Genomic DNA, 22,217 nt, shown 5'->3' on the forward strand with positions numbered 1-22,217 from the left:
TTACAGGTGTTCTACTTGATCCTATTAGTACCACGGTCAGGCAGCTAGACTATTTACATTTAGTACAGTGCGTCCTGCTCACAGTGTACAGCTAGATCCGTTCCTGTTATCTTCCTACTGACAGGCAGGCTTGTCTGGTTACAGTATATAAAGCTACCTGAAGAAAATTACAGGTGTTCTATTTGATCCTATTAGTACCACGGTCAGGCAGCTAGACTATTTACATTTAGTACAGTGCGTCCTGCTCACAGTGTTCAGCTAGATCCGTTCCTGTTATCTTCCTACTGACAGGCAGGCTTGTCTGGTTACAGTATATAAAGCTACTTGAAGAAAATTACAGGTGTTCTATCCCAGCTTAGTGCAGCTACAGGCCATTAGTATGTCTGGAAGGCCAAGAAGGAGAGGCAGACAGTCACAAGCCAATAAGAGAGGGCAAGCAGGCTCTGTGTCTAGTGCTGGTCGTGGAGACGGTGCATCCTCATCAGCACGTGGCCATGGGACACGCTTGGCCTTTTTTTCGGCAGCTGGCCGTGTTGAGCCGCAACATGCGGAAGTGCCTAAGGCCCAATTTTTCTGCCCCTGTCTAACAGGGGCGTGTAATTACAATTTTTGAAGCAATAATTTGCAGCAGGGCTCGTTCCTGCGTTCCAACTAGAGTGTCTGTGAGGGGTTGCAGTGTTGTGGCACCAGCACCAGTGCCTAAGGCCTAATTTTTCAGCTCCTGTTCAACAGGGGCATGTAATTACAATTCTTGATCTAATATTTCACAGCAGGGCCCTGTGAGGGCTTACAGTGTTGTGGCCACAGCAACACCTAAGGCCCAAATTTCTGCTGAGTATATAGGGCAGGAGCCTACTTTCAAACATCTAACTTACAAACGACTCCTACTTGCAAACGGAAGGAGACAACAGGAAGTGAGATGAAATCTACCCCTAGGAAGGGAAATTCTCTCCTGTAAGAGTTAATATGGGAAAACAATTTCTCCTTTCCACTGATGCTTTCCAATCCTTGTTCCACAAAAAAACCCAAATTTTCAAAAAACATTTTTCATTGGGACAAAAAAGTGAGGGGAAATCTTCTGAAGAGGAGGAAAGACAGCAAAACAAATGTCACAGGGGTGATAACCCTTCCCTATGTTTTCCAAAAAGCTTAGAAAAGATTTTTTGGCTGGAGCTAAACACGTTAAAAATGTTCAAAATTACAAACAGATTCTACTTAACAACAAACCTACAGTCCCTGTCTTGTTTGCACTGCTGTTCAGAGTATATAGGGCCTGGTGGCCCCACACCTTTCCTTATTTTAATTTGGGTGCGGGGTTCCCCTTAATATCCATACAAGACCCAAAGGGCCTGGTAATGGACTGGGGGGTACCCATGCCGTTTGTCTCACTGATTTTCATCCATATTGCCATGACCCGACATGACATTAAACCTGCAAGCAGTTTTAAATGAGATTTTTTCCTTTAAAAATGACATTTGGTGCAGGGACTGTTCTAAACATGGGAAACACGCGTCACTTTACAGGCATACTATAGACACCCCCCAGGTACGATATTTAAAGGAATATTTCACTTTTTTTTTTTACTTTAAGCATCATTAAAATCACTGCTCCCGAAAAAACGGCCGTTTTTAAAAGTTTTTTTTGCATTGATACATGTCCCCTGGGGTAGGACCCGGGTCCCCAAACCCTTTTTAGGACAATACCATGCAAATTAGACTTTAAAATGAGCACTTTTGATTTTGAACGTTCGAGTCCCATAGACGTCAATGGGGTTCTAACGTTCGTGCGAACTTTCGGTCCGTTCGCGGGTTCTGGTGCGAACCGAACCGGGGGGTGTTCGGCTCATCCCTAATAATAAAGAACCAGATACTTTTGAGTCTCTGCTCTTACAAGACACTAGACCAGAACATATTCTCTCAGTGGTATATAGGATTCTAATTTTGAAACTTCATCCACACCTTCCACAATTTACAAATAAATGGGCATTAGATTTGAATGTCCAACCCTCACTCACTGTATGTCACTAGCAACTAAGGCACATGAGATGAATTTCAAGCTTCTATCTCATTGGTATAGATGCACAACTCTGCTTAATTGGATTTATCTGAATGTTTCAGATTTATGTTGGCATTGCCATTCTGCCAAGGGCTCATTACTAAATATCTGGTGGGAATGTCCACCTGTTCATGATTTTTGGGATATGATTTTCCAGCTCTATACCAGGGTAACTGGAGTGATTGTCCCCAATACGCCACAAGCTACTCTGCTATCTATTCTACCCAACTCCTTTAAATGTAATAAAAAAGATCTGCTTAGGCATTGGTTGACAGCAGCAAGAACGGTTATACCTCGCCATTGGCAGAAGGCACATGCTCCTCCCCTGATTGAGTTGGTTATAGAGATGGACCATATTGAGAGGATGGAGACACTCCTGTCACAAGAACTGGACACAAACAATGATGTTAAAATTGGCTCCCCTGGAAGTTGTTCAGGGAATCTACCAAAATGCAAAATGTCCTTGCTCGTTCGTCATAAGATTTGAACCTGGTGCAGAGTTGGGATGAGTAAGGTGAGGTCGGAGTGCCTATGTCGGGTCGCTATATTCTTATTATTCTTTTATGTTTCCCCCTTCTTATGTTTTTCCTTTATCTTTTTGATTTTTGTATTTTTTGTATTTTTATTTGTGTTTTTTTTTTCTTTTCTTTTCTTTTCTCTTCTTTCTTTCTTTCTTTTTTCCTACCTATCTTTTCCGTGTGATGTACTTTTGCAGGCATCAAGGATTGGGATTAGTGGACAACGCACTACAATCTTGGTGCTGAAGGTACTTGACATGGCTATATCACGAATATGGCCCAACAATCTGAATAGTTCAGTGTAGAAATTTTTTTTTTACTAGAAACTGTTTTTTTGCACTGGTTTACTATGGCCAACAATATTTTTATGAGTGCATGCCACATATGGGTAACATTTTTTTTGTGGGATGTTTATATGTTATATGTTAGATGTTATGTACATTTTTTTTTATTGCAGTATGCTTATCTGATTGTTTTTTGCATACGTATACTATCTGATGTTGTATATTTTTTTTTGTATGAAAATTAATACATTTAGATTTTAAAAAATTTGCTTAGTGGTTGGTTGGCTCTGTATGACAAAATTCAATAGTTCAATTGACTTTTGTTGAAGGAACTTGTTGAAAATGTTTCGACCCACAGGCTGAACAAAAGAAGTCAAAGACCCTTTTCACACTGAGGCGCTTTTCAGGCGATTTCACGCAAAAAAAAATCACCTGAAAAGCTCACGAAACCTATTTCCATTAAAATCAATGAATGCTTTCACACTGGGGCAGTGCTCTGGCACGGTGGTGAAAAAACGCCCCTCTCCATTGAAATAAATGAAAAGCTCTTCAAAAGCACCTGAAAAGCTCTTCAAAAGTGCCTGAAAAGCTCTTCAAAAGCACTAAAGTGTTTTACTGGCAGTTTAGAAGCACCTCTGTGCGATAGGGGTCTAATGCCCTGTACACACGGTCGGACATTGATCAGACATTTCGACAACAAAATCCATGGCTTTTTTTCGACGGATGTTGGCTCAAACTTGTCTTGCATACACACGGTCACACAAAGTTGTCGGAAAATCCGATCATTCTGAACGCGGTGACGTAAAACACGTACGTCGGGACTATAAACGGGGCAGTAGCCAATAGCTTTAGTCTCTTAATTTATTCTGAGCATGCATGGCACTTTGTGCATCGGATTTGTGTACACACGATCGGAATTTCCGACAACGGATTTTGTTGTCGGAAAATTTTATAGCAAGCTCTTAAACTTTGCATGTCGGAAACTCCTATGGAAAATGTGAGATGGAGCCTACACACGGTCGGAATTTCCAACAACAAGGTCCTATCACACATTTTTCATCGGAAAATCGTATCGTGTGTACAGGGCATAACAGTGTATGGCCAGCTATGAGGGAAGAGCTCTGTAGACACCTCCAAGGATAGTTTATTCAGTAAAAACCATACAAATCAGACAAGGTTTTTTTAAAAAACTGTTCTGTCAGCATCAGCTCCTTTCCAATTGATCTAAAGTCTAAAATAAACCCAAATAAATGTTTTGTAACACAATGTTTTAAAACAGCAGGAAATAGTGGATTCTTGACTTTGAGGTTCTAAATTTAGGTCCCAGCAGCTGTCCACAAGGGAAGGGAATATTTATGAGTTGTAAATAGCGATACATTACGCGTAACAAAAATTGTGTCAAGTTTCATTGCTGTTGCAGTATTGAATTTCATGGGAGCAGTGCTGGCCTCATTATTTCTTTGCGGTCTTGTTATTGCTTTCACTAATTTGTTAGAGTGACAAGTTATTGCTACACTTATCATCGCATTTAACTGGCATAAATCAAAACTTTGTGAATTTCAGCTGTGCATGCTTTTCACAGGTACAGACGTGAGAACTGGAAGGGCAGCAAAAAACATGTGGATGGACTGAAAACACAATGATCTGTGTGTCTGTAAGGTATGCAGTAGTTATCACGCAGAATTTTACTTGAAGAGTTTCAGCCACAGCTGGGCTTATAAAGTCTATAAATAATTAGTCTAATGCCCCGTACACACGGTCGGACTTTGTTCGGACATTCCGACAACAAAATCCTAGGATTTTTTCCGATGGATGTTGGCTCAAACTTGTCTTGCATACACACGGTCACACAAAGTTGTCGGAAAATCCGATCGTTCTGAACGCGGTGACGTAAAACACGTACGTCGGGACTATAAACGGGGCAGTGGCCAATAGCTTTCATCTCTTTATTTATTCTGAGCATGCGTGGCACTTTGTCTGTCGGATTTGTGTACACACGATCGGAATTTCCGACAACGGATTTTGTTGTTGGAAAATTTTACATCCTGCTCTCAAACTTTGTGTGTCGGAAAATCCGATGGAAAATGTGTGATGGAGCCTACACACGGTCGGAATTTCCGACAACAAGGTCCTATCACACAGTTTCCGTCAGAAAATCCGACCGTGTGTACGGGGCATTAAAGTGCTTTTAAAGGTTCTTTAAAAAAATAAAAAAAATAAAAAAGTAAACATGTACATTTAAACAACCTACCTGCTATGTGCAAAGTTTTTTTGGTTTGTTTTTTGGCAACGGAGCATATGAAAAAAATTAAAACAAACCGCATAATATGGAAAGGATACATATTACATACTGCAAAGAGGCCAATCAATGCTGAGTAACAATTAATACAACTGCCTTGATTGAGGAGGCTGATTTCCAGTTCCCATCCAGAAGTCCAAGAGCTTAAATTTATTAGCCATCACGAATGGGCGAAATTTGGTATCTAACAGTCCTGGTAGGAAATCTGAGTTCCCTGTGAAAGATGACATCAAAGAATCTGGGCCTGGGTGAAGGACAGTTGGGGAAATCCTAAGAATAATTCTGTAAGTGGTACCTAGGAGTGGATGACCAAAGAGGGGCAAGAGTTTGTCAGCCAAGGAATGGCCTTTAGGCTGGGTTCACACAAGTGTGAATTTAATGTGGATTTCCCCGCATCCAATTCGCATGATAGGAGATTGTGATCGGCTCTCTATGGAGCCAGTTCACATATCTCCGGGGTGGCTGCGGAGCAGCTTGCACAGAGGTCCTGTGCATCTTTGGCTTCGTTTCAGGGCCGAATTCAGGCAAAAATCTGGCCTTGATTCGTCTCTGAAATGGAGAACAGGAACGCACCGAACCCCTGCTGTGAGCCACATCTGGCAGAAGTGTGAACCCAACCTTAAGGAGATGGGTAACCTGGCCTACTTCAACGCCACCTATTTCTTGGAGGTGGTATGTTTGCACCAGTCTAGGATCCTCACCAGATGTGTGACTTGGTGGTACTTGGATAGGGTTATGAAAGCCAAGCCTTCCCACACATTTAGATAAGATAAGTGTGTCAATTTTGATTGGGGGGGAAATGTACAAATTCCCATCTAAGCTGGTGTAAAAAGTTTGCAGGGATGGTTATGGGCAAGGTTTGAAAGAGGTACAGCAATCATGGAGGGACATTCATCTTCAATATACTATTTCTGCCAAGCCATGTATGTGAAGAGGAGGGCCACCGTCTTAAGCCTTGGTGAATGGTAGCAAGTTTTCCCAACAAGTGTTGTTCAAGTAAAGTAAACACCCAAGTATATGAGTTTCCCTTATGCCTACTTCAAATTTTATAGTCTATCTGAGGGGACTGAGACATAGAACGTCTCAGATATTGTGAGGTTAATTTTGTAGTTTAAAGTAGGGAATAGTGGTCTAGCTCAGTAACTTTGTAATTATCGCTTCTGGAGAAGTGAGAAAAAAGTCATTGGCATATGCTGTCACTTTGGGAGCAATCTACCAGGTAGGAGAGCTCCAAAGTCAGTATAAAATAAGAGGAGGAGGGGACAGCCCTGGCAAGTGAATGGCATTCATCAGGGAGAATCTCTGGGAAAGTGTTTTTATAGTCACTGTTGGATGGTCATATAAAGTGTCATGTTAGCCCATATTCCAATGTATTGAAGCATATGCTTCATAAACCTCATGGACAGCCTTTCCAGAAAAAGTTCATGTGGGTGTAAAAGCAGGAGTCCCAATACTGTTTTGTAATATAGTATACACCCCTCACATTTTTGCAAATATTTTATTATATCTTTTCATGTGACAACACTGAAGAAATGACACTTTGCTACAATGTAAAGTAGTGAGTGTACAACTTGTAAAAAAAAAGAGTTTTGAAGTGTTAAAACTGGCAGTCATTAGAAACTTTTGTCATGTCATAACAATTGTGCAAGGAATAGCTGGATACCAGTGCAGCTGCAAACTTCTGGAAGGACTTTGATAAAGCGCAGGAGCGTGAAACATGTAAGTCACGTCCGCCACGGCTACTTTGAGCTTGCAATCCGCTTAGCTTCCTGGTACTCTCCGTTTCCGGTCCTGACCCTGTCTCCCGACTTCCGGATTCAGTGCGCGACATCCAGAGCTCCCTCCAGCATGCCAGGTTCCAGCCAGCCTGATCAGCCAGCTTGACCGAGGTTGTTCAGAGGTGCGATCTACAATACACCTCCTGGATCACAGCGAGTCTGATATCCGGAATACAGCCACTAAGTGCACCTTAGAGAGCGGTGTCTCTCCACCACTATTTTTCTCCCTGTACATTGAGCCATTGGGTCTGACAATTAGGATCGGAGCTTGGAGCACACTTGCTGACATTAACTCCTTGTCATCTGGAAGTCATGGTGGTATCGTATATATTAATTTTTGGATTACTTCAACCATGATAATGAGTTGTGCTTATGAAGTTTAATAATTTTATCATCTCATTTTTTTCATTGACAGTTGTTTTTAATATCAAATCTCAGCATGCATCCAATAAATAAACTTTATTGATTATACCATCAGCAATAGTTCTTTACTACTGGTCCCATTGAGCGCTGCATTTTTGTTTATTTTTATAGAGTATAGCTTGTATAACAGTGTAAATTTGCTGTCCCATCAAAATGACCCAACACACAGCCATTAATGTCTAAACCACTGGCAACAAAAGTGAGTACACCCCTAAGTGAAAATGTCCAAATTGGGCCCAATTAGCCATGTTCCCTGCCCGATGTCATGTGACTCATTTGTATTACAAGGTCTCAGGTGTGAATGAGGAGAAGGTGTGTTAAATTTGGTGTTATCGTTCTTACTCACTCATACTGGTCACTGGAAGTTCAACATTGTACCTCATGGCAAAGAACTCTCTGAGGATCTAAAAAAAATTTTTTTTGCTCTACATAAAGATGGCACAGGCTATAAGAAGATTGTCAAGACCCTGAAACTGAGGTGCCAAGACCATACATCAGTTTACCAGTAGCGATTCCACTCAGAACAGGCCTCGCCATGGTCGATCAAAGAAGTTGAGTGCACGTACTCAGCGTTATATACAGAGGATGTCTTTGGGAAATAGACATATGAGTGCTGCCAGCATTGCTGCAGAGGTTGAAGGGGTGGGGGGTCAGCCTGTCAATGCTCATACCAAACGCTGCACACTGCATATAATTGGTCTGCAGGGTTGTCGTCCCAGAAGGAAGCCTCTTCTAAAGTTGATGCACAAGAAAGACGCAAAGAGTTTGCTGAAGACAAGCAGAGTAAGGACATGGATTACTGGAACCATGTCCTGTGGCCTGATGAGACCAAGATAAGCTTATTTGGTTCAGATGGCATCAAGCATGTGTGGCGGCAACCAGGTGAGGAGTACAAAGACAAGTGTGTCTTGCCTACAGTCAAGCATGGTGGTAGGAGTGTCATGGTCTGGGGCTGCATGAGTGCTGGAACCATCAATGCCAACATATACTGTGACTTACTGAAACACAGCATGATCCCCTCCATTTGGAGACTGGGCCGCAGGGCAGTATTCCAACATGATAACGACCCCAAACACACCTCCAAGACGACCACTGCCTTGCTAAAGAAGCTGAGGGTAAAGTTGATGGACTGGCCAAGCATGTCTCCAGACCTTAACACTATTGAGCATCTGTGGGGCATTCTCAAATGGAAGGTAGAGGAGCGCAAGGTCGCTAACATCCACCAGCTTGGTGATGTTGTCATGGAGGAGTGGAAGAGGACTCCAGTGGCATCCTGTGAAGCTCTGGTGAACTCCATGCCCAAGGGGGTTAAGGCAGTGCTGAAAAATAATGGTGGCCACACAATATATTGACACTTTGGGCCCAATTTGGACATTTTCACTTACTGGTGTACTCACTTTTGTTGCCAGCGGTTTAGACCTTTAATGGCTGTATGTTGAGTTATTTTGAGGGGACAGAAAATTTACATAGTTACATAGTATTACATAGTTACATAGTAGGTGAGGTTGAAAAAGTCCATCAGGTCCAACCTGTGTGTGTGATTTTATGTCAGTATTTCATTGTATATCCCTGTATGTTGTGGTCGTTCAGGTGCCTATCTAATAGTTTTTTGAAATTATCGATGCTCCCCGCTGAAACCACTGCCTGTGGAAGAGAATTCCACATCCTTACCACTCTTACAGTAAAGAACTGTCAGAAACCATGAATCAGACTGAGACAGAAGTACAGTTAAATCTCACTTGTTTAATAATAATAAAAAAAGGTAAACAGAGTAAACGTAGTCAAAACATAGCCAGAGTTCAGGAACCGGAACGGATAGTCAGACAAGCCAAAACATCAGAGAGCCAGAGATGAGTGTAGTAGAAAAGCAAGCAGGATCTGGAGCCAGAAGCAATGTCAGCCAAGCAAGTCTTTAACAGGAACACAGGAAAGCGTCTCTAGAGATGTGACCAAGGCGAAGGCAGAGATCATCTGCCTTGGACAGCTTAAGTAGGCAGGACTGACAAGCAGGATATCATCAACAGGTGAGTCACTGTGGAGAGATAGAAGCTGGCAATTAGCCGACAGCTGAGCGGCCAGCTCAGAGAAAGAAAGTCAGCCCTGACAAGAACCCTCTACGCAGTTTAAGGTTAAACTGCTTCTCTTCTAATTTTAGTGAATGGCCATGTTTCTTTTTAAATTCACATTCGTGGAAAACTTTTATCCCTATTGTGGGGTCACCAGTACGGTATTTGTACATTGAAATCATATCCCCTCACAAGCGTCTCTTTTCCAGAGACAATAAGTTCAGTGCTCGTACATATATATATACATACAGTTTCTCACAAAAGTGAGTACACCCCTCACATTTTTATAAATATTTTATTATAACTTTCCATGTGACAACACTAAATAAATTACACTTTGCTACAATGTAAAGTAGTGAGTGTACAGCTTGTATAACAGTGTAAATTTGCTGTCCCCTCAAAATCACTCAACAAACAGCCATTAATGTCTAAACCGCTGGCAACAAAAGTAAATACACCCCTAAGTGAAAATGTCCAAATTGGGCCCAAAGTGTCACTATTTTGAGTGGCCACCATTATTTTCCAGCACTGCCTTGACCTTCTTGGGTATGGAGTTCACCAGAGCTTCACAGGTTGCCACTGGAGTACTCTTCCACTCCTCCATGACGACATCACGGAGCTGGTGGATATTAGAGACCTCAAGCTCCTCCACCTTCCTTTTGAGAATACCCCACAGATGCTCAGTAGGGTTTAGGTCTGGAGACAGGCTTGGCCAGTCCATGACCTTTACCCTCAGCTTCTTTAGCAAGGCAGTGGTCGTCTTGGAGGTGTGTTTGGGGTCGTTATCATGTTGGAATACTGCCCTGCGGCCCAGTCTCTGAGGGTAGGGGATCATGCTCTGCTTCAATATGTCACAGTACATGTTGGTATTCATGGTTTAATCAATGAACTGTAGTTCCTCAGTGCCGGCAGCACTCATGCAGCGCCAGACCATGACACTCCCACCACTATGCTTGACTGTAGGCAAGACACACTTGTCTTTGTACTCCTCACCTGGTTGCGTCCACACACGCTTGACACCATCTGAACCAAATAAGTTTATCTTGCTCTCATCAGACCACAGGATATGGTTCCAGTAATCCATGTCCTTAGTCTGATTGTGTTTAGCAAACTGTTTGCGGGCTTTCTTGTGCATCATCTTTAGAAGAGGCTTCCTTCTGGGACAAAAGCCATGCAAACCAACTTGATGCAGTGTGCGGCATTTGGTCTGAGGACTGACAGGCTGACCCCCCACCCCTACAACCTTTGCAGCAATGCTGGCAGCACTCATATGTCTACTTCCCAAAGACAACCTCTGGATATAACGCTGAGTATGTGCACTCAACTTCCTTGGTCAACCATGGCGAGGCCTGTTCTGAGTGGAACCTGTCCTGTTATAACCGCTGTATGGTCTTGGCCTCCATGCTGCAGCTCAGTTTCAGGGTCTTGGCAATCTTCTTATAGCCTAGGCCATCTTTATGTAGAGCAACAATTTTTTTTTTCAGATCCTCAGAGAGTTCTTTGCCATGAGGTGCCATGTTGAACTTCCAGTGACCAGCATTAGAGAGTGAGAGTGATAACACCAAATTTAACACACTTGCTCCCCATTCACACCTGAGAACTTGTAACACTGATGAGTCACATGACACAGGGGAGGGAAAATGGCTAATTGGGCCCAATTAGGACATTTTCACTTAGGGGTGTACTCACTTTTGTTGCCAACGGTTTAGACATTAATAGCTGTGTGTTGAGTTATTTTGAGGAGACAGAAAATTTACACTGTTATACAAGCTGTACACTCACTACTTTATATTGTAGAAAAGTGTTATTTCTTCAGTGTTGTTACATGAAAAGATATAATAAAATATTTATGTAGTGCAGGGGTTTCACACCCAAGTTATCATGTTAGATATGTGGTATTCTTTCAATAAGAGTTTTGCTCCCTCTAGTGTCCTTTCTATTTAATGCTATTAAAATTTTTGTTTGGTTTCATTAAAGCCATGCTCCATAGCATTGTGGGAGATGTAGTGCATGAGGAAGTGACCCATGTGCTAAAACTCAGTCTGTGAACTACTGACCCACAATGCCCAGTTCACCTACCCACAAGCCCAAGTCACAGAACAGCCTGCTGGGTAAGCAGATAAAAGAGACAGGCGTGGCATGTTTCCGGCCTCTTGGGACGCCATTCAAAGCCTGCCTGCAGGGAGGTCTGTGTGTGACCGACAAACTGCAGCCTGGAAGGCGTGGAGTGGAATCGTTTGGCCTCTGAGGAGCTCCAGAGTACAGTCAGCTGGACCAGTGTGCGAATGGACCAGAGGATCCAAGATTCCTAAAGGGTTCCTGCATTACAGTTATATCAGCCTTTAGAAGGATCGGTGCGGTGTGACGGCGCCAGCTTGGATCGGGACTGACATACCAGTAAAGGAACCTTGCAAGTATCTGGGCCTGTTGTGGTGAGCGGGCACTTGCCCAGATCAATATAGTGTACTGTTGCTGTGTTACATAGCTACAGACTGCTGGTGGGACTTGTAGTCCCACAGAAGTATTCTCACTTACATATAGCCTGCATACAACGGAACTGCATGATTGCTCTCCATGTGCTGTGAAGTTAATGTTGCAACACATCCACCGCTAAGGAGGAATTATTACAAGTGCCTTTTGTCACAAGTACACTACTATTAGCACATTATTCAATCTACAGTCTACTGTCTACTTGTCTCTCTGTTGGATTTACAAATACTGCAGTTTAATACCTTGAGCTAGCTGAAGAAATAAGACAAGGGACTTCTATAATCTTCCATAAAGCACCTTGCATTGGGAACATTGCATTGCAATCTAGGGGGAGCTCTTGAGCACAGGATATATCTATTATATTATATAACTGCATGTTCATAGCTGTTATTGCAGAACTGGTGCATATGCTTTGAGGTCGGTGGGAAGTATAAGTGTTTGAGGATATTGGGCGTCTGTCTTACTGTGCTGCATGCACATCTTTATGTTGGTTATTGAATTATCCGTTCCATGTTCATATTGACTGTTATCTACTGTCATTCTCCATATCTAAGTTACCACATTGCGCTAAGTATCTTCTCAGTAAACTTCTTACGTGGTTAATAAACAATTGGTGTAAGACTATATCTATTACTGCAACCAGTGAAGTGACGGGTTCCAAGTATATGGTAAATATACTGTGTAGTGTACCATTACTGTGTTTTTCCTCACTGTTAGGTCTCACACTAACATCACTATACAGGTGTGCCAGAGGGTTTGAGTCTGTTCTTGGGGTTGTTAGACAGAGTACAGGATTAAACATATAGGCTTGCATCCCTTTCTGTATTTTTAGACCTAAATGTGGTGGATCAGATGTAGTCTGATGTAAACAGAAGCTAAGCTCCTGTTTTTAAATGCAGCAGAGAAATGAACAGACACTGATGTCACAAAAGGTGGGCAGCAGCTTAGTGTTGCCATCCTACAACAGGAAGTGCTTTTTACTGGCTGGATCTCCATGTAAACCTTTGCAACAGTTTCAACAGGGTCACATAAAAAGGCATTATTGTAAAGAAGAACACCTATATTTACCTTTCCGGCAGTCTTAAAATGCCATCACTTAACTGCATCCAGCCACTGCAAATTTTCACCCTGCTCCCCCGGCACAGCTAGTTGTCCCACATGCTCATATATCCTGTAGTGGCATACAAGCCAACCAAAGGAACCACTGAGTGGGGCAGGGGGAAGCAGGTAATAAACCCACTGGCCAGGGTGGAAAACCTTCAGCAGCTGGGGAGCAATGAAGTGGTGGAGCTTTAAGTCAGGGGCTACTAGAAAGGCAAGAAAGATCGGCATTACAGGGCCACTCCCTTTTTATAAGTGACCCTGTGGTGATGAGGTCACATCAAGAAAACTGTATACAGTTGGGCATGATGCTAAACACATTGAAAAACAGATTTGGGGTTTACATGCACTTTAAAAAACATTATTGTTTGGGGTGGGTCCTTCTATCAAATTAATTTGCATTTGCCAGTATTTTTTTCTTCTAGAATAAGTATAATATCACTGCACAAAGACATTACAGCAAGGCTTGAAAAATAGAGATCCTGAACAATGGCGCTTATCGACTTACAGAAATAATTTGCAATGCAATATACTATTGTTTGTATGCCAAACCCCGGCACTACACAATGTGCTGCAAACGTAAGATCACTCTAATGGAAGTAAAGTCAGAAGGTCCTCCCTCAGATCTATGCGACTTAGCCGAGCAATAAAAGAGAACTAAAATCATTTCATTTGATGTTTTCTTAGCACCTACAAGCCCTCTAAGCTGCAGGACGCACAAGAATAGCATGTTTCCAGTGCAACAATGGGAAAGAAAGCCACAATTAGTTGTGCCTGGCCATGGCCAGTAGTTTAATTAAGTTTCAAGGATAAAGCAGAAACTTCAGAATATAGAAAGCACAATAAAATAAAAAAAAATCAACAAAAAAAGGCAAAACCTTAGCGGATTGTATTGTTAGCTAGAAATGTCCAAAATGTATTCATAATGTTCTTAACATTAAAGAAATGCATCTTTGTGATAAAAATAAAAGTTTAACTATTGCTGGTTAAATCAATGAACCACCAAAACTATTCTTTCTATACAGGACAGACCTTCAATAACGTTACTTGAGCCATGTGCAAAAAGGAAATACGGTGGGAGGAAGGTCAAGAGGTTAAAGTGTTTTTCCACTTTTACAGCCAAATTGGAATAACACCGACTTTATGTTTGTTACGTGTTCCCATTAACATAGCATAATATAAAAAAATATTCAAAAATTGCTGGTTACCTTTTTAAGTGCTTTTTACTTGATAAAATTCCTTACATGCTCTCCCTGCTTAGTAATGTTTAGGAGGGGGCTGTGTAGTTTAACATAATGAACCCTGTCTGTACTAAGTTTGCGGTTCTTCATTATCATCTGTAGATTTGAACACTGTCTGTCCTAACAAAAGCTTAAAAATGTAGAAACCACCCTTCTGCATTTTATGTTAATGAGGTATAGCTGGAGTTTGTATAGGGACAAAGACACTGTAAGATTGTCCAGAAATTCTTAGACTTAGCCATGACACCTTCTCCTTAGAAACATATAAAAGGTAAGAAATATATTTACAACTATAAAGGGTGGTCAGCTTGTTTAAAGGGTACTTCATCCATATATATTACCATCTACCAAAAAACCTTTTAGTTTCGGACTTTACCGGTACCAGAGAGAGACGGCCACAGAGATATTAAAATCATATATTTATTACAAATTTCCAAAAAAAAATTTAAAACCATAGCAAAATATTGAAATGCAGTGTAAGCCATAACTATGACTGATTATGACGACAATGTTATTTGCTGTATGATCCAAGAGGTTGACGCATTTCACAACAACCAGCTTCCTCAGGACCTCTTTAACTTAGTAGCAAAGAGAAATGGCACATCGCATTAAGAATATAGCTTTCAGATGGTGGCAGGATTTGCAGAGTTGATATAGTCTTTAGTTCAATTTGTAGTCAATGAAAATGTATAAATAGATAGAGTGGGCCAATGGCCAATGTATTTCCATCTGAGGTCCCTTGTCAGTACTTAAAGATGTTGCATGTAAATCATGCTGTTATTGTTGTCCACAGTCAAAACCAATGCTTGGCATAGGCGGAAATCAACAGAGATAGGCAGCGACCAATCAGCGATGCCGCAACATGGACCAACCACCACCACCTCACCACACATGCACGCAAGCCATTGATGATGGTAAAAAATATATGTTTTTTAAAAAGAATTAGGCATGCTTTGTAAATGGGAAAACATAACAAACAGATGGTGGGGTTCTTCCCAAATTTGACTACTAAAGTGGAAATACCCTTTAAGACGCAACGGTCTTGTGCATTATATGAAATAATATATCCTAGGTATATCTCAAGATGTGTTCATTCTGATAGGCCCCTTGAAAGCTAGCCTAGTGTAGCCCACTCTACTAAGAGCTGGTGGATTTAATTGTAGGGTCCTTCTACTATCTGGAGACAGCCCAAATAGTTTCATAGTTGGTAAGATTTAATAAAGACACCAGTTCACCTAGTTCAACCTGTGTAGGTGTGTATGTGTGTATATGTTTATGTCAATACCATTTCCCATATCCCTGTATATTGCATTCGCTAGGATGACCAACTAAGTGTTTTTTTGAACTATCGACACTTCCCGCTGACACCACTGATTGTGGAAGGGAGTTCCACATCCTTACCGCTCTTATGCCCTGTACACACGGTCGGATTTTCCGATGGAAAACGTGCGATCGGATTGTGTTGTCGGAAATTCCAATCGTGTGTGAGCTCCATCTGACTTTTTCCGTCAGAATTTCCGATACACATAGAGCACGCTATAAAATTTTCCGACAACAAAATCCAATCAGTTAAATTCCGATTGTGTGTACACAAATCCGACGCACAAAGTGCCACGCATGCTCAGAATAAATTAAGAGACGAAAGCTATTGGCTACTGTCCCATTTATAGTCCCGACGTACGTGTTTCACATCACCGCGTTCAGAACGATCGGATTTTCTGACACCTTTGTGCGACCGTGTGTATGCAAGACAAGTTTGAGCCAACATCCGTCGGAAAAAATCCATGGATTTTGTTGTCGGAATGTCCGATCAATGTCCGATCGAGTGTACAGGGCATAAATGTAAAGAACCCTCTATGTAGTGCAAAGATGAACTGCTTCTCCTCCAAATTCATTGAGTGGACACATGTCTTCTTAATCTTCCTAAAACTGATTTGTTTCCACCCTATGTAAGAATCACCATGGAGGTATTTGTATATTGCTATCATATCTTCTCTCAAGTGTCTCTTCTCAAGGGAAAATAAGTTTAATGCTTGTAGTCGTTCTTCATAACAGAGGTTCTCCAGTCCCCTTTTAAGCTTTTTCGCCCTTCTCTGTACTCTCTTTAGGTCCAGCTCATCTTTTTTGAGGACTGGTGACCAGAACTGGAGGGTTGAGCCTGTGATCTACTAGGACCCCCAGATCTTTTTCCATTCTGGAATCTCCAAATGGTTCTGCCTCTAGTGAGTAATTTGCATTCTTGTTTTTGGCCCCCAAGTGCATTACTTACACTTCTCAACATTAAACCTCATTAGCCATGTAGTTGCCCACCCCATTATTTTATTGAGGTCTTCTTGTAAGCTTTCTATATTCAGCTGTGAAGGTATTGCCCTGCCCAGATTTGTATTTTCAGCAAACACTGAGATTGAGCTATTTATATAATCTGTCAATTATGAAAGAATAAAACAAAACTGGTCCCAGGACAGAGTCCTTGGGGTACCCCACTTACCACGCCAGACCATTCTGAGTACACACTATTTATCACCACTCTTTGTTTGCGTACCTGTAGCCAGTTTTCTATCCAGGTACATGCCCTACGGTCTAAGCCAACAGACCACAATTTCTTGCACTAAGCATTTATGGGAACTATATGAAATGCTTTTGCAAAATACATATACGTCCACAGGCCTTCCTTTATCTGGATGGCAGCTCACTTCCTCTTAGAATGTTAGCAGATTGGTCTGCCAAGAATGATCTTTCATAAATTCATGCTGATCACTTATACCCCCTCCAATAGTTTACAAACTTATAATGTTAGACTGACTGTCCTGTAGTTTGCAGGTATATATAGTTGCAGTTTTTTTTTTCATATTGGTACAACATTGACCATACGCCAATCACCTGGTACCATTCCAGTCCTTAAGCTGTCCATAAAAATTAGGAATAATGGTCTGGCTATTACCTGGCTAAGTTCTTTGAGAACTCTTGAGTGTAAGCCATCTGGTCCCGGTAAATTTTTGCATCAAGTTTTTCAAGTGTTTTTTGGACACTGGCTTCCATTAGCCACAAGGGTACATTCTGTGCTGCATTACTAAAGATCCAGTCTTAATTACTCTACCCCTTCTTTATGTTTGTAAAAACTGAGGAGAACAATGCATTTAGTACAGTTGCATCTCCTTGTCATTTGTAACCAACTTCTCCTGATCATTTGTATGGGGCCTATATGCTTTGACCTTGCGTTCTTACTGTTAATATATTTAAAAACATTTTTTTGGATTTTTTTTAACCTATGGTACCTAGAATAAATTGACATATCAGCTTCAGTAATTTTTTTTTTCAATTTAGCTGACACGCTAGGAGAGAACCTGTTAGTGACTAGACAACCCAATGCAAACATACATTAACAGTGATAACAATGGTAAATACATACAACAGTCATAGACAATGAACCTTAGAAATTGAGATAGCAGTGTGAATGGTGAAGGAGACGTAAATGGGTCTCTACTTTTGTCACTGGCCAGTGAACTGTAAATACAAAAAGATATTTAAATGTCCACAACCTGCAAAGTTGGGACCTGTTGGAGCTTGTATTAAACAAATATCTTACTTTGTAACAGGTACTATGTTGTTCCTAAAATTGGGGTTATAGTGTAAATTTAGTTTTTTGGCTGTAAACAGCCCAGACTGATTGTATAGTTTATTTGGTTTCTTCTCTAATCTCAACTGAGTTGTGCATTTCTCACTGGTTCCACAGGCCAGTATGAGAATTACAGCAAGGTTGAGCCAGGCCCGTCGTGACAGGACAGGCAAAACAAGCAATTGCTTGGGGCCTCGAGCTGGCCTGGGGCCCCAGCCGCACCGCCGGGCCGCCGCTTCCTATAAGCTGCAGCCCATAGCGTGGCCGAGCTCCTCTTCCTTCCTCCTGCAGTCTGCGCGGTACAGGAGATTCAGTTTCCTGTTCCTGGCCGGACTGACAGGAAGTGCACACATTGAGTGCTCACTTCCTGTCAGTCCGGCCGGCCGGGAACAGAAAACTGAATCTCCTGCCCCGCGGTACATGGTAGGGAGGGGGGTTAAAAAGAACACGGGGGGGGGGGGAGTAGTAAGGGGGGGGGGCAGTCATCAAGACCCATTCAGTAATAAAAATATGGTAGCTTGCTGACCATAATAAAAACAATTACCATAGCTTTCTTTCCATTTTCTTCTTTCTTTACCATCCCATTTCCATCTTATTGCTTCTTTTTTGAATCAGGTAATATTTATTAAAGCTTTTTGCAAAAATTTACAAAGCAGAGAAAAGACTCTAAAGTACACTCTATTGTAGAGTCTTTTCTCTGCTTTGTACATTTTTGCAAAAAGCTTTAATAAATAATACCTGTTTCAAAAAAGAAGCAATGAGATGCAAATGGGATGGTAAAGAAAGAAAATGGAAAGAAAGCTATGGTAATTGTTTCTTTGGTAAAGCTATGGTAAATCTTTATTTTTTGCTTTGCTTTGCTTTGTGTCTACTCCTGACTCTCCCTGTGTCAGTGGCCTCTGGTGAGAGGAGCTTTTCAGCTTTGAAGCTGATAAAAAATTACATGGGGTCCACCATGGGCCAAGAAAGGCTCACAGGACTGGCACTTACATCAACTGAGCGTGATGTTCGCTAGTCTTTGGACATGGACGACATTGTGATTGCCTTTGCAGAAAACAAGGCTCGCAAACAGCAGTTTTAGATAATTTGCACATGTTTGTAAGAACTGAAAAATGTTAATGTGAGTGTGTGTGTGTGTGTGTGTGTGTGTGTGTGTGTGTGTTTTAAGTATGTTGGGTTTAGTTATTGTGCACTTTTTTAATGTATATTTGATTTTATGGTACAGTGGTGTTTTTTTGCAAATGTTGAAAATGTTAAAATTTTATGCACATTATATGCAACAGCAGTATTTGCACTGTAAACCTTTTTTATTTATATAAAGTGTTGATGAACTGTATCGCTATACTGTGATTCCTGTAGGCTTTGCGTGCGTGCGTGGGGGGGTTGGGGGGGCATCCATGTCCATTTTGCTTGGGGCCCCCAAATTCCTTCAAACGGCCCTGGGTTGAGCTATGAATAATTATTCTTTTTCCAGAACAGCCGAGAGGAGGTTCCTGGCCGCTGTGCGTTCTGGGAAAGGGGTATGTATTGGGCAGGGCCATGTGCTCTTTCTCTTCTCTCACCTCGGGCCCTCCTGGCCTGAGGATGTGTTGCTGTGAGTTCTGCAAGCAGGCCCAGAAGCCAGTCTGGGGCCTACTAATTCTGAGGTGGTCCTTAGGCTGTCTTGCCTGGGTGGAAGAGGCCGAGCCAAGCTGAGAAGATCCAGGGGAGGACCCTTGCTGGAGAGAGCCAGGATGAAGGCTGGTCTCTCAGGAGGGCCTGATTTGGAGGACGCACTAAGGTTGCCACCAAATCCCCTTAAAACCGAACACATATTAATTACACAGGTTCTGTGGCTAATTAAGGTGGTAATTAAACTCACTTGGTGCCTTATTTGTACTAAATTAGCCTTATAACCTGTGTAATTCATATGTGTTCGGGGTTAAAAGAATGAGGTGGCAACTCTAGGACGCACCTATACCTAAACTGTTCTTTCAGTGCTGCCAGATGGCTTAAAGGTTCTGACACTGTGAAGCTGAGTCCTATTCTACAATCTAAACCGTGGTAACTAGCCCCTGGCTGCTAAGTCTGTGAGAGAGTGAAAAGAAGAGAAGAAATGGTTTTTGAATGTACCTCCATCCCTGACATTCGGATATATGAGAAAAAAGGTTCGGGACTTTGTGTGAAGCATGCAATCAGGGAGACAACACAACATAATAACACTAATGATGATGTCTGGTGGGTAAACCATATTAGTGACCACATATTTTGCATATTACCAAATATATACAATATAATATAGTAAAACAAGGAAACTTTAATTGCATAACATACTAAATAGTAATAGGGTAATTGTTGTGTGTCTCCACAGTAACAACATAATAGAAATTAGTAGAGTCCAAAAGAGCATATTCTAGATAATGTATAAAAGTAGTATGAGGGGCATCTAAAAGCTTGAAGCGTTTCGTGGCTATATTGCCACTCTTCAGGAGCAGATGCGATGTAGATGTCTATAAAGGTAATAAGATAAATATTAGATTGGGTATTATAAAGAGAGAATAGTACAGGCACAAACCCTCCGCTCATACTTACAGACCAAACATGAGTCTGGGCACAGGCAGCCAGGGGCAAGGGCCGGCCGGGCTGATCATCAGCCTGGGAGCTTAGGCGATGATCCCCCTGACACAGATGGAACAATCAGCAGAGAAGGAAAGTCTGTGAGAGAGGCTTATCCAGGAGTTCTACTGGCTGCTAAGTCTGTGAGGGAGGCTTGTCCAGAAATTCTACTGGCTGCTAGGTCTGTGTAAGAGGCCTATCCAGGTATTCAAGATCAGCTAAAAGAGAAAGCTGTTTTACCTTTGGATTCAAGGAGTCTGTAAGTGATCTGCAAATGGTATCTGAAACCTCTCCTAACCCTCTCTCCTATTACTATTTTCAAGTTCCTTATTAAAGAGTAGAAAAATATCTAAAGTGACTGGCGCCCACTTTCTGTTCTAACTTCCCATTATAGTCATGGACTCAGCCCTGGGGTGAATGTTAGCTGCCTCTGGAGGTACCTCCTTGCCCCCAGTGCATACTAGCTCATTATGCCTTTTACCTTACAGGTGTATATATAAAAAAAAAAGTGTCAGCGGGTTTACTACCGCTTTAACTAGCAGCAGGCCACTCTACAAAGCAAAGTCACTCATGGCATTCCCTCACACCCTGACACTCCACACGCATGACTCTGCATGAATCTGTCCCAACGCATTTCATCATAGGATGACTTTCTCAAGGGGATAGTTTGGCTGTGTATGACCCTTATTATTTTTGCCTCAGTACCCTTTTCCCTGAGTGCTTATAACTGTGTGGCATTACCAATCCAGCTGTAAAGGTATTCCCTAGTCTATATATCTCATTGTGGACCATTATAATTCAGATATAAAATAACAATAATGTCATAGATAAAATATACAGAAAAAAATAATCAGAGATAAAATTCTAAAAATAGGTAAACATATTCCGAAATCCAAATATAAAAATCACATTATAAATAAAACCAAATTATATATAACCAATTTTTATAAAACACCTGTGTACTCTCACAGGTCTGACTAGCACAAGTGCAGATAAAAGAAATACCAGCACTTCCCTAGCATGAGAGGGACATTCACCCTGTCACAAATAGATAATCAGCAGCTTGGCTCTTTTTGGGAACACCGCACCTGCTCAACTTCCCTTCTCCTTTTTTCTTCTCCCCTCTCTGTCCCTCTTATTGACTGATTGTGCTCCTAAGAACAAGTTAGGCAGATAACAGTCTGTAATACACAGTTCAGTTTTGGGCACCAGTTTACAAAAAAAATATCAGGGAACTGGAGAAGAGCAACCAAACTGATAAGAGGCATGGGGGAGCTCAGCTATGAGGAAAAATTAGAGGAACTGAAATTATTCTCTCTTGAGAAGAGGAGATTAGGGGGATATGATCAACATGTACAAATACATTAGTGGTCCATATAGTGAACTTGGTGTTCAGTTATTCACTTTAAGGTCATCACAGAGGGCAAGGGGACACTCTTTACATCTGGAGGAAAAGAGATTTCATCTCCAAATATGGAAAGGTTTCTTCACAGTTAGAGCTGTGAAAATGTGGAATAGACTCACTCAAGAGCTGGTTCTGTTTGTCTCATGGTTAGTAAGGTTGAATAAAGACACTAGTCCATCCTCAGTGAGTGTGGGTGCGTGTCTACAATTACCACTATTTATTTAAGGTACCCATATAGTGCCAACAATTTACACAGTGCTCCACACATATATTGCACACTCACATTGGTCAAGGAGCCCACAATCCAAGGTCCCTAACTCACATTTATCTACTAGGGACAATTTTT

The sequence above is a fragment of the Aquarana catesbeiana genome, linkage group LG04 (genome assembly GCF_042186555.1).
Source record: "Aquarana catesbeiana isolate 2022-GZ linkage group LG04, ASM4218655v1, whole genome shotgun sequence".
Taxonomy (NCBI): Eukaryota; Metazoa; Chordata; class Amphibia; order Anura; family Ranidae; genus Aquarana; species Aquarana catesbeiana.